This window comes from Manis javanica, chromosome 17, assembly GCF_040802235.1.
Source record: "Manis javanica isolate MJ-LG chromosome 17, MJ_LKY, whole genome shotgun sequence".
NCBI classification, from domain to species: Eukaryota; Metazoa; Chordata; class Mammalia; order Pholidota; family Manidae; genus Manis; species Manis javanica.
Window position 1 is genome coordinate 19,137,364 of NC_133172.1, and position 12,925 is coordinate 19,150,288.

The 12,925-nt window shown below is 45.8% G+C and overlaps 2 long non-coding RNA genes across 5 annotated transcripts in view; one reads left to right on the forward strand and one right to left on the reverse strand.

Moving 5' to 3' along the window:
* Positions 1–1,864: 1,864 nt before the first annotated feature.
* On the reverse strand, positions 1,865–2,465 carry LOC140847170 (uncharacterized). Its single transcript, XR_012126863.1, has 2 exons — positions 2,332–2,465; positions 1,865–2,145 (listed from the first exon to the last, which is right to left on the reverse strand). It is a non-coding gene; the product is annotated as an uncharacterized lncRNA (long non-coding RNA).
* The window catches only part of LOC108388089 (uncharacterized), a 30,856-nt gene continuing 20,202 nt past the window's right edge, over positions 2,272–12,925 (forward strand). For all 4 annotated transcript variants that reach the window (XR_012126861.1, XR_012126862.1, XR_012126859.1 and 1 more), the window contains exons 1-2: positions 2,272–3,078; positions 5,473–5,569. This is a non-coding gene — a long non-coding RNA (uncharacterized lncRNA). The remainder of the gene's footprint in view (positions 3,079–5,472; positions 5,570–12,925) is intronic.

The window sequence follows — 12,925 nt, forward strand, 5'->3', positions numbered from 1 at the left end:
GTTTAAATGGTCTAGGACATAAGCATTTAAGGTAAAACTGTGGAAAACTATCTGATGACATGAAAGGACATTCATGCCTTAATACTGAGAAAAGAGCAGCCTGTTACAAAACAAAATTATCCTAGTCTTTAAAAAATAAAAATAAATTTTAATAGAGAACAGAGAGAATTGAATAGACTGATAGGATTATGAGCCAATTTTATTTTCTTCTTCTTCGGTACTGGAATATGTCTCCATGCTTTCTGTGTCCCTTGGTAAAGTGATAAAAGGTATTTTAACAAGTCATGTCACTGAGGACCAGACTGGGGGTGTGCAGGTGGCAGAAGGGACGTCTTCAAACATCCTGAGGGCCAGCTTGGGAAGGAAGGAGCAGATTGCTTCTGTCCTGCAGAGGAATGGGTCCCTGCAGAAGCTCCCATCTGGGACAGAGACAGCTTGGGGACCAGGAAGCAAGGGAACCTGACCTCAAATCTCCAGAACCTAAGGCCCTGGGTGCCAGGACTCTGCAGGCTCCCTGCTGGGCTCACAGACACTCAGCAACTGTCTCCGGTATGCATGGAAGGTTTTTCTACCCCTCAGATTGGTCTTTCAGGCGGAGCACACTGCCTCATGAGAGGGCAAGTTCTGAAATCACCCTTTATCTGGGACTCTGCAGAGGTGGGGGCCAAGAATCCAACAGGCCAGGTTGTGGGGAGCGGAGGGGGCTCAGCTATAGGAGCCAGAGTGCTCAGCCTCTGAGCCTGAGAGCCAGCAGAGAGACTGAGCAGGAAGGAGCCTGGGGTGACTAAGGGATAGGGGTGCACGCTTGTTAAGTGGTCTTTGAATACTTAGAATTAACTTAACACAGGGAATTTCCTGCTCTGATTTCTCCCTGGAATACCCGTGTCTGGGTCTGGGAGCAGAGCAAACAGCTTCCTTCCCAGCCCCCAAGGTGGGATGAGGTGTTCTCTGTTTGCTAAAGAGTAAGTTAAGAATCCTACATTTTTAACTTCCTGGGTATTAAAATACAATCTTTAAGATGGAATCTTTCCTGCCTTTTACTATGTTGTTTAAGGCTGGGCCTGCATGCCAAATTAGTTGCCTAGGTTAATTAGGGACGGAAGGAAAAAAAAACAGCATATAGGTAAAGTAAAGATGGATTAAGCTGGGCCTGGAAAAACCTGGACTGGATCACCAACGGAAGAACCAAGCGGCCCTGGGAAGTCTTGGAGTGTTGAGGGTTTATTTTACACCTGCGGGCTCATACACCTGCGGGCTCAGAGGGGAGTAATCTCCCAAGGTCTGAGCCCTGAACAAAGGCAAGGGGAGCAATACATATCTTTCTGCTTTCATAGCTGCAACATTTCTGCAACATTTCTATGTGCACAGCAAACGAGCAAGCAAGGGGGAGTAAGTGCCTGGCAGAGCCGGGAGTGAAGCTCGGGGGAAGTTAAGGGAGTTTCTGTTGTCTTTGCGAAGAAGAGCAGCAGAAGCAAGCCACCTGGGCCAGATGTTGGTGACCAGACTCCTACATACAGGTGGTCCTTGCGACCTGCAAAGGGGGGTGAGCCCTGTCAGTTACACTGCTCTGACTGCAAACATCCTGCCTCGTTTTTTCCGGAGGCCCTCCCCCTACTCTGACTACACCCAAGCTCCCTGTCTCACAAGGACTGGCGATCTGCATCAGCACATGCCTCCGCCCTCCTTGCCAGGTCTCCTCTCTGGGAAAGTCTTTGAACTCATTGGAGGGTTGAACTCTGACTCCAGGACAATGGAGAAGTGCAAATGTGGTGACTGGGGTGTCAGTGTGAAGAACCCCATTCCCCCCAGGTAGACTTTTCCTTTCACATTCTAGTTTGCATGTCCCTCACACACAATTCCAGCGTTTAATTGCATTGCTTAAATTGATTTTAATTGTAGGGAGGTTCCTGGATCCAACCATGGCCCCACGGTCCTACCCCCCACCCACCAATGTCCTGGTTCCCGGATTGTCAGTTGCTTCAGCTTCACTGGCAGAACTTGCGTCCACCCCACTGGAAAATGCTTTTCACTTGAACTGTTTTCACTGTGAGGAAGAAAACATCTTTCCCAGCCACAATGGTCCTCGCAACTCTGCAACACTGTATCTTGAACAGTCTGAAACACCCAGATAGGTAGGATGCAGACCTTCACGGAAAAAGGAGATAAAGTTAGTGAACAAGGGACCTGTCAGCAGGGGGCGGGGCTGACCCCGCTGACCCCGCCCAGCTCAGGGCTCGGCCTCACCCGCCCGCCGTCATGCACAGTCCGTCCCCGCGCACGCCCCGCCCCCAGGCCTCCCGCCTCTTCTGCCGCGCGCAGGTCCCCGCAGACCTGCAAGCTCCCAGCGCGAGGCGGTGGAGTCCCGGAAGAGCGTGAGTCCCTCCGCCCTCCGTCTGCCATACGCGGTCCGGGGTCCCTCCGGTCTGTTCCCCGTCCACCACCGTGGTACCTCCGACGTCGCTGCGGCCGCCCACGCGCAACCCTCGCGGTTCACAGTCCCCGTGAGGCCGGGCCCCGCCCCTGGCCTCTCTTCCACGCCCCTTTCCCGTCGTATTCCTGCCTGAAGCCCTTCCCTGGCGTCTCGGGCCTCCCGCGCCTGGTGACCTTCCGCGCCTGTGCGGCTCCCGAAACGCAGCGCCGGCCGCCGAGCTCCAGGAGGAGGCCCAGCGCGCCCGTCGGTCTCCTGCTGGCCCCTCCGGCTGACCGCCGCCCCAACCGCCTCCCCGCGGCCTCGGACCGGGCCCTCTGCCCCCCAGGCCGCCCCTGCGAGGCGCCTCTTCCCCGAGCGCGGTGCTGGGGGCGAGCCGGGATGCCTGGGACGCCCGGGCTCGAGCCCTGGTTCCGCCGATGGTGAACGTGCTCTCCCGGAAGGCCGGCGCCCGGTGCCTCCGCGCCCCTGGGCTCGCGGGCGGCGGCGCTCGGGAGAGGCCGGGCCGGAGCGGCGGGGACAGAAGCGGAACAAGTGCGGAGGCCGGGAGGCTGCGGTAGAGCAGGTGCACGGAGAGGACGGGCGAGCCCGGGAAGGAGCAGGCGGCGGAGCCGGGGAGGCTTAGAGGCCAGCGGGACCTCCGGGTGGAGGTGAGCCCCCGGGGAGGGAGGCCCTTGGGGGGCGGCAGGGACGAGCTCGAGGGGGAGTCCAGGGAGGGTGCGGGCTGGGAGCCGTGGCCGCAGGGCGGCGTGGTGCAGGGCCCGAGAGGACCGGGGCGGCCCGGAGGCCGGAGGAAGGAAGCAGAGCCGCCGGGGGTGCCGGAGAGGGGACGGGGGGCGCGTGACCGGGCGGAGGGCAGGGGAGTGACTGCGCTGGAGAGTGTAAGAGGGCGGGCGGAGGGCGGGAATGCGGGGAGAGTGGGGACCGTGAGGAAGGCGGGGGAGAGGGGGTAGCGGGAGGGGGACGAGTTGCAGTATGCGGTGCAGGGGGGAGAGGAGGCACGGAAGGGAGAGACAGCAGGAAACGGGAGGGCAACTGAATGCGAAGCAACCCAGCGGAAAAACACAAAATCAAAGAGAAAAAGAAATAGGGATATGGATATAGAAAATAAAAGATTGTCACACAACATTAGAGAGGCAGGGGTGGAGGCTGACGGGGCGGTGGTGTTGAGGCTCTGGATCCTGGTGATTGCTCAGTGATTAAGTTGTGATACATTGGTGGCTTTAAAAGTACATCTAAAATTCGTTTCAGTGGTAGAGATAATACTGAGAATTGCAAAACTTCTATAGTAGGCTTGGGCGATTTATATTGTATGTCAGAAAATAGCTTAAATTTGCAACTTTTAGCCTGAGTGCAGTGACCTGACTTGGTCAGTGGTGGGTCACCCCCTTCCGTTTTCCTGGTGTGGGTTAGAGGTTGGGAAAGACAAGTGTGGAGGAAACGACTGTCACTGTACGGTGCTCTTTTTAAGGGTACAGTAAAATGACTGCTTTGCTTTTTAGTTTCTTTATAATGGAATTTTATATATGTACATACATATATAGACACTTAACATTTAATTCGTAATTTGGTAGTTTGAGATAAATGTTCTTTCATTTTCTACTTCCTTATGATTCTCAAATAAGTTTTGGTGGCCTTTAATGAACTCATGTCATTCTTTTATCAGGATGATATATTCTAACATTTACTTTTAACTTCAGAATGACTTAGACTTGAAAAACTAGACGTCATTTCCTTTTTAAACTTGTTTGTGGTTTAAGTCAGACCTGCAGTCTCTGTCCCCTGTATCTTCTGTCTTGGACGTGTTCTTTGGTGACCAGTTAATAATTTTAGACTGTTCGATTGGTAGTTGGTAGGGGTGTCAGTAATGTTTTAAGAGTCAAAGACTAATTTAACCAGTTTTGTAGTACTCAGTTTTCTTCCCTTTTATGTGATTTATTAACATAGTGAGCTGTGACCTCAGAGTAGTTGTTCCCCTCTGGTCTCTCTTGCCTTTTTTCTGCAGTGTTGAAGATGTGCCGGATTGACTTGGAAGCTCTGTGCAACAGAGCCCAACTATGTCTGGTGCAGCAATATTCTCAAAACAAAAACAAAACCGCACCCATGTGTAAAGCTGAAATGAAAAGGAAACACGCTCAGAACTTACTTCTACAACTTACTTGTTCAGTGTTGTGCACACCTGTAGTCGCTTTTTCACAATTCTGCATTTTAAAAACATTTCACAATGACTTTCTGGAAAGGAATTAAGTGTTGGTATCAGGGTGAGAACCTGGATGTGTAATGCTGACTTGTGGATGTTACTTCGGTCGCAGCCACAGATGGCGGTATGTGCATCTGAAACACACAGAGGACCCCCGCACACAAGCACAGGCCTGCCATGCACTCCATTCTCCCATCTTTAAAAGCAAACGTTATCGCACACACTGCAGCAGTGGGGACCCTGGCTGTCCCCACACCCCTCTTCAGGTCACAGACCCGGTCTTGATCACACCCCATGGAGGCCTGACAGCCCTCCCTGCAGCCACCCCCAGACTCAGGAGAGGAGGCTCAGCGCCCTGGTGCTTACTGCTGCACACAGATGACGTACATTAAGGCTGGTCCCGTCTCACCTCCGGGAAGGAGAACCTCTGGTCAGGTGACACTATATAAAGGTTTTCACACCGATAGTAACATGTAACTCCGTTTCCAGGAAATAATTGTAAATTATTTTAAAAATACAGAATTGCAAAAACATAGCTATACATGTGCAAAATATTGAAAGAGAGTCAGTTGTAATCTCTGAGCAGATTTCTTTTTAATTCACCTTTATTGATGCGTAGGTTTTTGGTTCAGAGTGTGCAAGGGCTTCCCAGGAAGGCAGGATCTGAAGAGATGGTGGAGGAACTCACTGGGTGGCCTAAGGAGGTTACTGTCCCCGAGTCCCTCCTGAGCAGTGGGCAGCAGGGGACCATCCTTTCCACACCGGGAGGTCCCCCATGTGGTTGTGGCAAAGGAAGGGAATGCGATGATGACTAAGCATTAAACGGCATGTTTTCCACATTCAGAATTGGCTTCTAAGAAAGACTCACGTTCCCTGAGGCCAAAGTCCGGAAAAAGAGGAGGAGGACGGCAGAGAAGGAGCCGGGAATGGCTGTTCCTCAGGTAAAGCCCCTACCCTTTGGGTGACCTTCTGCCTGTCCTTCCTGAAGGGCCCTTCCTGGGTCTCCCTGAGCTCTGACCCTGACTGCGTGACCCCTGGTCACTCCACTCGCCCCTCAGCACCTCTCATCCCCACTTCGGTTCCATATCAGCTGACCCAGTGACATGGGGCTTGTGCGGGGGACGGGGCGTCAGGGTGGGTGGGCAGCAGGGACGCGTCCGGGGCTGCACCTGGATGCACCGTCAGCTCTCTGTAGCCCGCATGAAAGAGGCTGCAGGGGAAGCCACGTACTAATGTTCATAAATATGTGGTAAGTTGTGGGAAAGGAGACCAAAGAGGGACAATCTTTTCAGCCTGATTTTTAATATATTTGAAGCTGGACACGTGAGTCACTGGCCCTAAATCTTAATGATTGGGAAACACCATCAGAGATAGAGGGTGTGGGATTCTATCATGCATTTTAAACTATGGTGTCCACCTTTCCAGCACAGATGGCTCCTGGTCGTATGCGTGGTAAGGGCCTGAGACTTCGGGTAGTTCAGCACTTTGCACGGTACTCCGGGTGCATCCTGGGCCGCTCCCTGAGCTTGAAGGAAAGCTTCCATTCTCACTGTTCTGTGTGTGCCTTTCATATAGGGGCCTCGTGTTTACTCTTCCTGGTTCCTTCAGTGTTTATCTTCAGAGTTTGTCAAACGTTGTCAACGACTTTTTTCCCATTAACAGAGATGATTGTGTGTTTCTTTTCCCTTCCTTCCTATTAATGGAGCGCATTAGCATTGAGTGGTTTTTGTATGTTGAATATTCCTAGCCGTACAGGAATAATTCCACTTGTGGTCTGTACTGGTTTGAATGTGCTGTTGAGTTTTATTTGCTCGTATGTTAAGGATTTCTGCATCAATGTTCTTCAGAAATATCGGTCTCTTCTTTTCTTCCTGTCTCTTTTTCTGGGTTTGGTGTCAGAATCATGCGATTCCATACAACTGTTTCTGAAGATTTATAGCAGGATTCGTATTTATTCTTCTGTAAGTATTTGGTAGGCTTCTGGGGGAGCCTTCTGGTCCTGGGTGTGTGTTGGAGGTTTCTGAGGACTGCTTGACTCTCTCTCGTTGTAACTGTTCACATTTTCTTTATTACTTGGTGATGTGGTCTGCGAGGTTTTATGTTTCTCTGAATGTACCCATATTTTCTAGGCTATGTAATTTCTTGGCATATAATTGTTCATAGTACTTTCTTATAGACCATTTGCAACATTTCTGTGACACCTGTTGCAGTGTCCCCCTTTCATTTCTGACTTACTTGAGGGCTCGTCGTCCTCTCTCTCTCTCTCTCTCTCTCTCTCTCTCTCTCTCTTTCTCTCTCTCTGTGTGTGTCTCTCTCTCAGCCTAGCTAAATGTTTGTCAGTTTCTAAATCTTTCAGAAAACTTGTTCTCGGTCTCTTGATTTTTAGGTAGTTTTCCTATTCTGTTTCATTTCTCCCTGCTCTGATCTTACTCCTGCTAAATTTTGCTGCAGTTTGTTATTTTTCTGATTTCTTGAGGTATAAAATCCTATTTCTGATTGGAGACCACTCCTTTTCTGTAATGTAAGATTTAGCACTGCAGGCATCCTCCTCAGTGCTGCCGCCACTACGTCCCCCTAGTTCGCTGTGTTGTATTTCCATTTTTATCATGATAGTTTTAAAAATCCATGTTATTTCTTCTTTGACCCATTTATTGTCTAAGCATGAGGTGTATTATTTCCCCATGTTGTGGAGTTGTCTGTTTTCCCTCTGCTATCTGTTTCTAGCTTCACTGTGGATAGAGAAGATACATACTGTTATTTCAATCTTTGGACATTTCTGGTTTGTTTTGTGTCATAACATGTGGCCTGTCCTGCAGAATGTCCCACGTGTGCTTGCGTACGTAGAAGGTGCCCTGCGGCTGCCAGGGAGTGTCCTTCCCGGCTGTCGGCCCGTCGGGCTGTGGAGCTGTGTGAGTCCTCGGGCTCCTCCTTGCCCGTCTGGTTGGTTCTGTCCATATGAACACTGGGGTGTTGGCTCTCATACTATTTCTGTGATGCTGTCTCTCTGTCCCTTCCTTCAGTGTTTGCTTTATCGGTGTGAGAGTGCAGGCACATTTATAATGGCTGCATCTTCCTGGGAATGGTCCCTCTTGCCATTATACTGTCCTTTGTCTTGTGACATTTCCCGTCTGGTCTCTTTGCTGTGCTCTGACACGGCTGCTGCTGCTGTCTGGAGCGTCCCAGTGGCATCGAGGATCTTTCCCTCTTTCCTTGTGAGCCTCTCCCTGTCCTGAGATTCGTGCATCTGTAGTTTGCCTGGACAGCGGTGAATGGCAGGAGCCCTGGGAAGTGCCCTTTTTTCCACCATAATTTCAGAAGAAATGCGTCCAGTGTTGCAGTGATCATGGTGTTTGTTGAAATTTCTAGTGTAATAACAGTTTTTTTCCCCAATAACCTTTCTTCATGATTTTTCAATTGTTCAGCAGTTGTTTCTAGTGTTTATTTGTGGTCTTTTTTTTTTTAGTAATGAGCTGTAATGTAATATGTAAAGCTGATAACTTCCAAAGCTCGAGTCATTATTAGTGCAGTAAACAGTCTATTTGGCTTTGTTTAATGGCTACGTATTTAAATTTGAGTGGATAAAATTATATTTTTGTATATAGATATTTTATAGGGAGTGAAGTATTGTCGATTTTTTTCCTTGTACTTTTCCCTTGTCCTATTCAATGATGCTGACAAACTGAAATAAGTACCATTGGTTTATTTTCATTGTCCCAAAGATGGTGAAATACATACACATAAAAATGATGATAAAAAAAACAATTCAAAAATTAGTCGAGAGACACTTTTTCCCACAGCAGGTAATTGGTGTATTTGTAGGTACATGTACAAGTACATAGATGTGTAAGACCATTGTTGTTTTAAAAGACATCTTATGGTAAACAAGTTTATATTTTTAGCAATGGAAATTATATCTTCAGTATGTTCCTTGGCCTTCTACCTATTTCTTCCACTGTCCTGTTAATTATTTAAATGTACTTTTTGCATGCGTATGTGTGCATGCATAATATCCTTTTATGCAGTCCCAAGTAGTTAACCTTGACGTTATTTCCAGTTTCCTGGTAGAGGACCCTCTGTCCGTGTACTTTAGTGCTCTGTTACTTAGCTGTTGGATTCTTTCCGTTTAATTGTAAAGGTCGACCACCTGAGTTCAGGCGCTTGCTGTGTTGTTTCTTAGCTGTTGGACCAGAGGCCAGTTCCTTACAGTGTCTGTGACACTGGTTTACCTCTGTAACATAAGATGGGCAGAGAAATTCCTCAGATGAACTATTAACGCTGATAACATTAGTACATGTAAAGCATTGAGTAGCACCCAGCATGATAGACGTGTTAAATAAAGCCTTTAAGCCTTTAAGCCACTGCTCCTGCTGTCATCACAATGTTTAGGTTCCTACTTTTCTTTTTTTTGTTTTTTTTTTTTTGGTATCATTAATCTACAGTTACAAGAAGAACATTATGTTTAGTAGACTCCCCCCTTCACCAAGTCCCCCCCACATACCCCATTAGTCACTGTCCATTGGCAAGGTAAGATGCTGTAGAATCACTACCTGTCTTCTCTGTGTTGCACAGCCCTCCCTGTGACCCCCCAATATTATACATGCTAATCGTATGGCCCCCTTTTTTTTCCCCTCACTTCTCCCTCCCTCCCCACCCTTCCTCCCCAGTCCCTTTCCCTTTGGTAACTGTTAGTCCTTTCTTGGGTTCTGTGTTTCAGCTGCTGTTTTATTCCTTCAGTTTTTCCTTTGTTCTTCTATTCCACATATGAGTGAAATCATTTGATACTTATCTTTCTCTGCCTGGCTTATTTCACTGAGCATAAGACCCTCTAGCTCCATCCATGTTGTTGCAAACGATAGGACTTGTTTTCTTCTTATGGCTGAATAATATTCCATTGTGTATGTGTACCACATCTTCTTTATCCATTCATCTACTTATGGACACCTAGGTTGCTTCCATTTCTTGGCTACTGTAAATAGTGCTGCAATAAACATGGGGGCGCATCTGTCTTTTTCAAACTGGGCTGCTGCATTCTTAGGGTAAATTCCTGGAGGTGAGATTCCTGGGTCAAATGTTATTTCTATTTTGAGTTTTTTGAGGAACCTCCATACTGCCTTCCATAGTAGTTGAACTAATTTACATTCCCACCAGCAGTGTAGGAGGGATCCCCTTTCTATACAACCTCGCGAACATTTGTTGTTTGTCTTTTGGATAGTGGCAATCCTTACTGGTGTGAGGTGATATCTCATTGTGGTTTTAATTTACATTTCTCTGATAACTAGTGATGTGGAGCATCTTTTCATGTGTCTGTTTTCTTCTTTGGAGAACTGTCTGTTCAGCTACTCTGCCCATTTTTTAATTGGATTGTTTTTTGTTTGTTGAGGTGCATGAGCTCTTTACATATTTTGGGTGTCAGCCCTTCATTGGATCTGTCATTTATCCCATACTGTAGGATGCCTTTTTGTTCTATTGATGGTGACCTTTGCTGTACAGAAGCTTTTCAGCTTGATATAGTCCCACTTGTTCATTTTTACTTTTGTTTCCCTTGCTCGGGGAGATAATGTTCAAGCAGAAGTCATTCATTTTTATGTCCAAGAGATTTTTGACTATGTTTTTTTCTAAGAGTTTTATGGTTTCATGACATACATTCAGGTCTTTGATCCATTTCGAATTTACTTTTGTGTATGTGGTTAGACAGTGATCCCGTTTCATTCTCTTACATGTAGCTGTCCAGTTTTGCCAGCACCATCTGTTGAGGAGACTGTCATTTCCCCATTGTATGTCCATGGCTCCTTTATCATATCTTAATTGACCATATATGTTTGGGTTAAAGTCTGGAGTCTCTATTCTGTTCCACTGGTCTGTGGGTCTGTTCTTGTGCCAGTACCAAATTGTCTTGATTACTGTGGCTTTGTAGTAGAGCTTGAAGTTGGAGAGCGAGATCCCTCCACTTTATTCTTCCTACTCAGGATTGCTTTGGCTATTTGGGGTCTTTGGTGTTTCTTTATGAACTTTTGAACTATTTGTTCCAGTTCATTGAAGAATGCTGTTGGTAATTTAATAGGGATTGCATCGAATCTGTATATTGCTTTGGGCAGGATTGCCACTGTGATGAAATTAATTCTTCCTAGCCAAGAGGATGGGATGAGTTTCCATTTGTTAGTGTCCTCTTTAATTTCTCTTAAGAGTATCTTATGGTTTTCAGGGTATAGGTCTTTCACTTCCTTGGTTAGGTTTATTCCTAGATATTTTATTCTTTTTGATGCAATTCTGAATGGAATTGTTTTCCTCATTTCTCTATTCATTGTTAGAGTATAGGAAAGCCACAGATTTCTGTGTGTTAATTTTGTATCCTGCAACTTTGCTGAATTCTGATACCAGTTCTAGTAGTTTTGGAGTGGAGTCTTTAGGGTTTTTTTATGTACAATATCATGTCATCTGCAAAGAGTGACAGTTTAACTTCTTCTTTACCAATCTGGATTCCTTGTATTTCTTTGTTTTGTCTAATTGCCGTGGCTAGGACCTCCAGTACTATGTTGAATAACAGTGGGGAGAGTGGGCATCCCTGTCTTGTTCCTGATCTCAGAGGAAAAGCTGTCAGCTTCTCGCTGTTCAGTATAATGTTGGCTGTGGGTTTATCATATATGGCCTTTATTATGTTGATGTACTTGCCCTCTATACCCACTTTGTTGGATGTTGAATTTTGTCGAATGCTTTTTCAGCATCTATGGAGATGATCATGTGGTTTTTGTCCTTTTTGTTTATGTGGTGGATGATGTTGATGGATTTTCGAGTGTTGTACCATCCTTGCATCCCTGGGATGAACCCCACTTGGTCGTGGTGTATGATCCTTTGGATGTATTTTTGAATTCCGTTTGCTAATATTTTGTTGAGTCTTTTTGCATCTATGTTCATCAGGGATATTGGTCTGTAGTTTTCTTTTTTGGTGGGGTCTTTGCCTGGTTTTGGTATTAGAGTGATGTTGGCTTCATAGAACGAGTTTTGGGAGTATTCCCTCCTTTCCTATTTTTTGAAAAACCTTAAGGAGAATGGGTATTATGTCTTCTCTGTATGTCTGATAAAATTCCGAGGTAAATCCATCTGGCCCAGGGGTTTTGTTCTTGGGTAGTTTTTTGATTACCGCTTCAATTTGTTTGCTGGTAATTGGTTTGTTTAGATTTTCTGTTTCTTCCTTGGTCAGTCTTGGAAGGTTGTATTTTTCTAGGAAGTTGTCTGTTTCTTCTCCTTTTTCCAGCTTGTTAGCCTATAGGTTTTCATAGTATTTTCTAATAATTCTTTGTATTTCTGTGGGGTCCGTTGTGATTTTTCCTGTCTCGTTTCTAATTCTGTTGATGTGTGTTGATTCTCTTTTTCTCTTAATAAGTCTGGCTAGAGGCTTTTCTATTTTGTGTATTTTCTCAAAGAACCAGCTCTTGATTTCATTGATTTTTTTCTATTGTTTTATTCTTCTCAATTTTATTTATTTCGTCTCTGATCTTTATTATGTCCCTCCTGCTGACTTTAGGCCTCATTTGTTCTTCTTTTTCCAATTTCAATAATTGTAATGTTAGACTACTCATTTGGGATTTTTCTTCCTTCTTTAAATATGCCTGGATTGCTATATACTTTCCTCTTAAGACTGCTTTCGCTGCATCCCTCAGAAGTTGGGGTTTTGTGTTGTTGTTATTGTCATTTGTTTCCATATGTTGCTTGATCTCTCTTTTTATTTGGTCATTGATCCATTGATTCTTTAGGAGCATGTCGTTAAGCCTCCATGTGTTTGTGAGCCTTTTTGCTTTCTTTGTACAATTTATATCTACTTTTGTATCTTTGTGGTCTAAAAAGTTGGTTGGTAGAATTTCAATCTTTTTTAGTTTACTTAGGCTCTTTTTGTGGCCTAGTATGTGGTCTATTGTGGAGAATGTTCCATGTGCATTTGAGAAGAATGTGTATCCTGTTGCTTTTGGGTGTAGAGTTCTATAAATGTCTATTAGGTCCATCTGTTCTAGTGTGTTGTTCAGTGCCTCTGTGTCCTTACTTATTTTCTGTCTGGTGGATCTATCCTTTGGAGTGAGTGGTGTGTTGAAGTCTCCTAAAATGAATGCATTGCATTCAATTTCCTCCTTTAATTCTGTTAGCATATTGTTTCACATATGCTGGTGCTCCTGTGTTGGGTGCATATATATTTATAATGGTCATATCCTCTTGTTGGACTGAGCCCTTTATCATTATGTAATGTCCTTCTTTATCTCTTCTTACTTTCTTTGTTTTGAAGTCTATTTTGTCTGATATTAGGACTG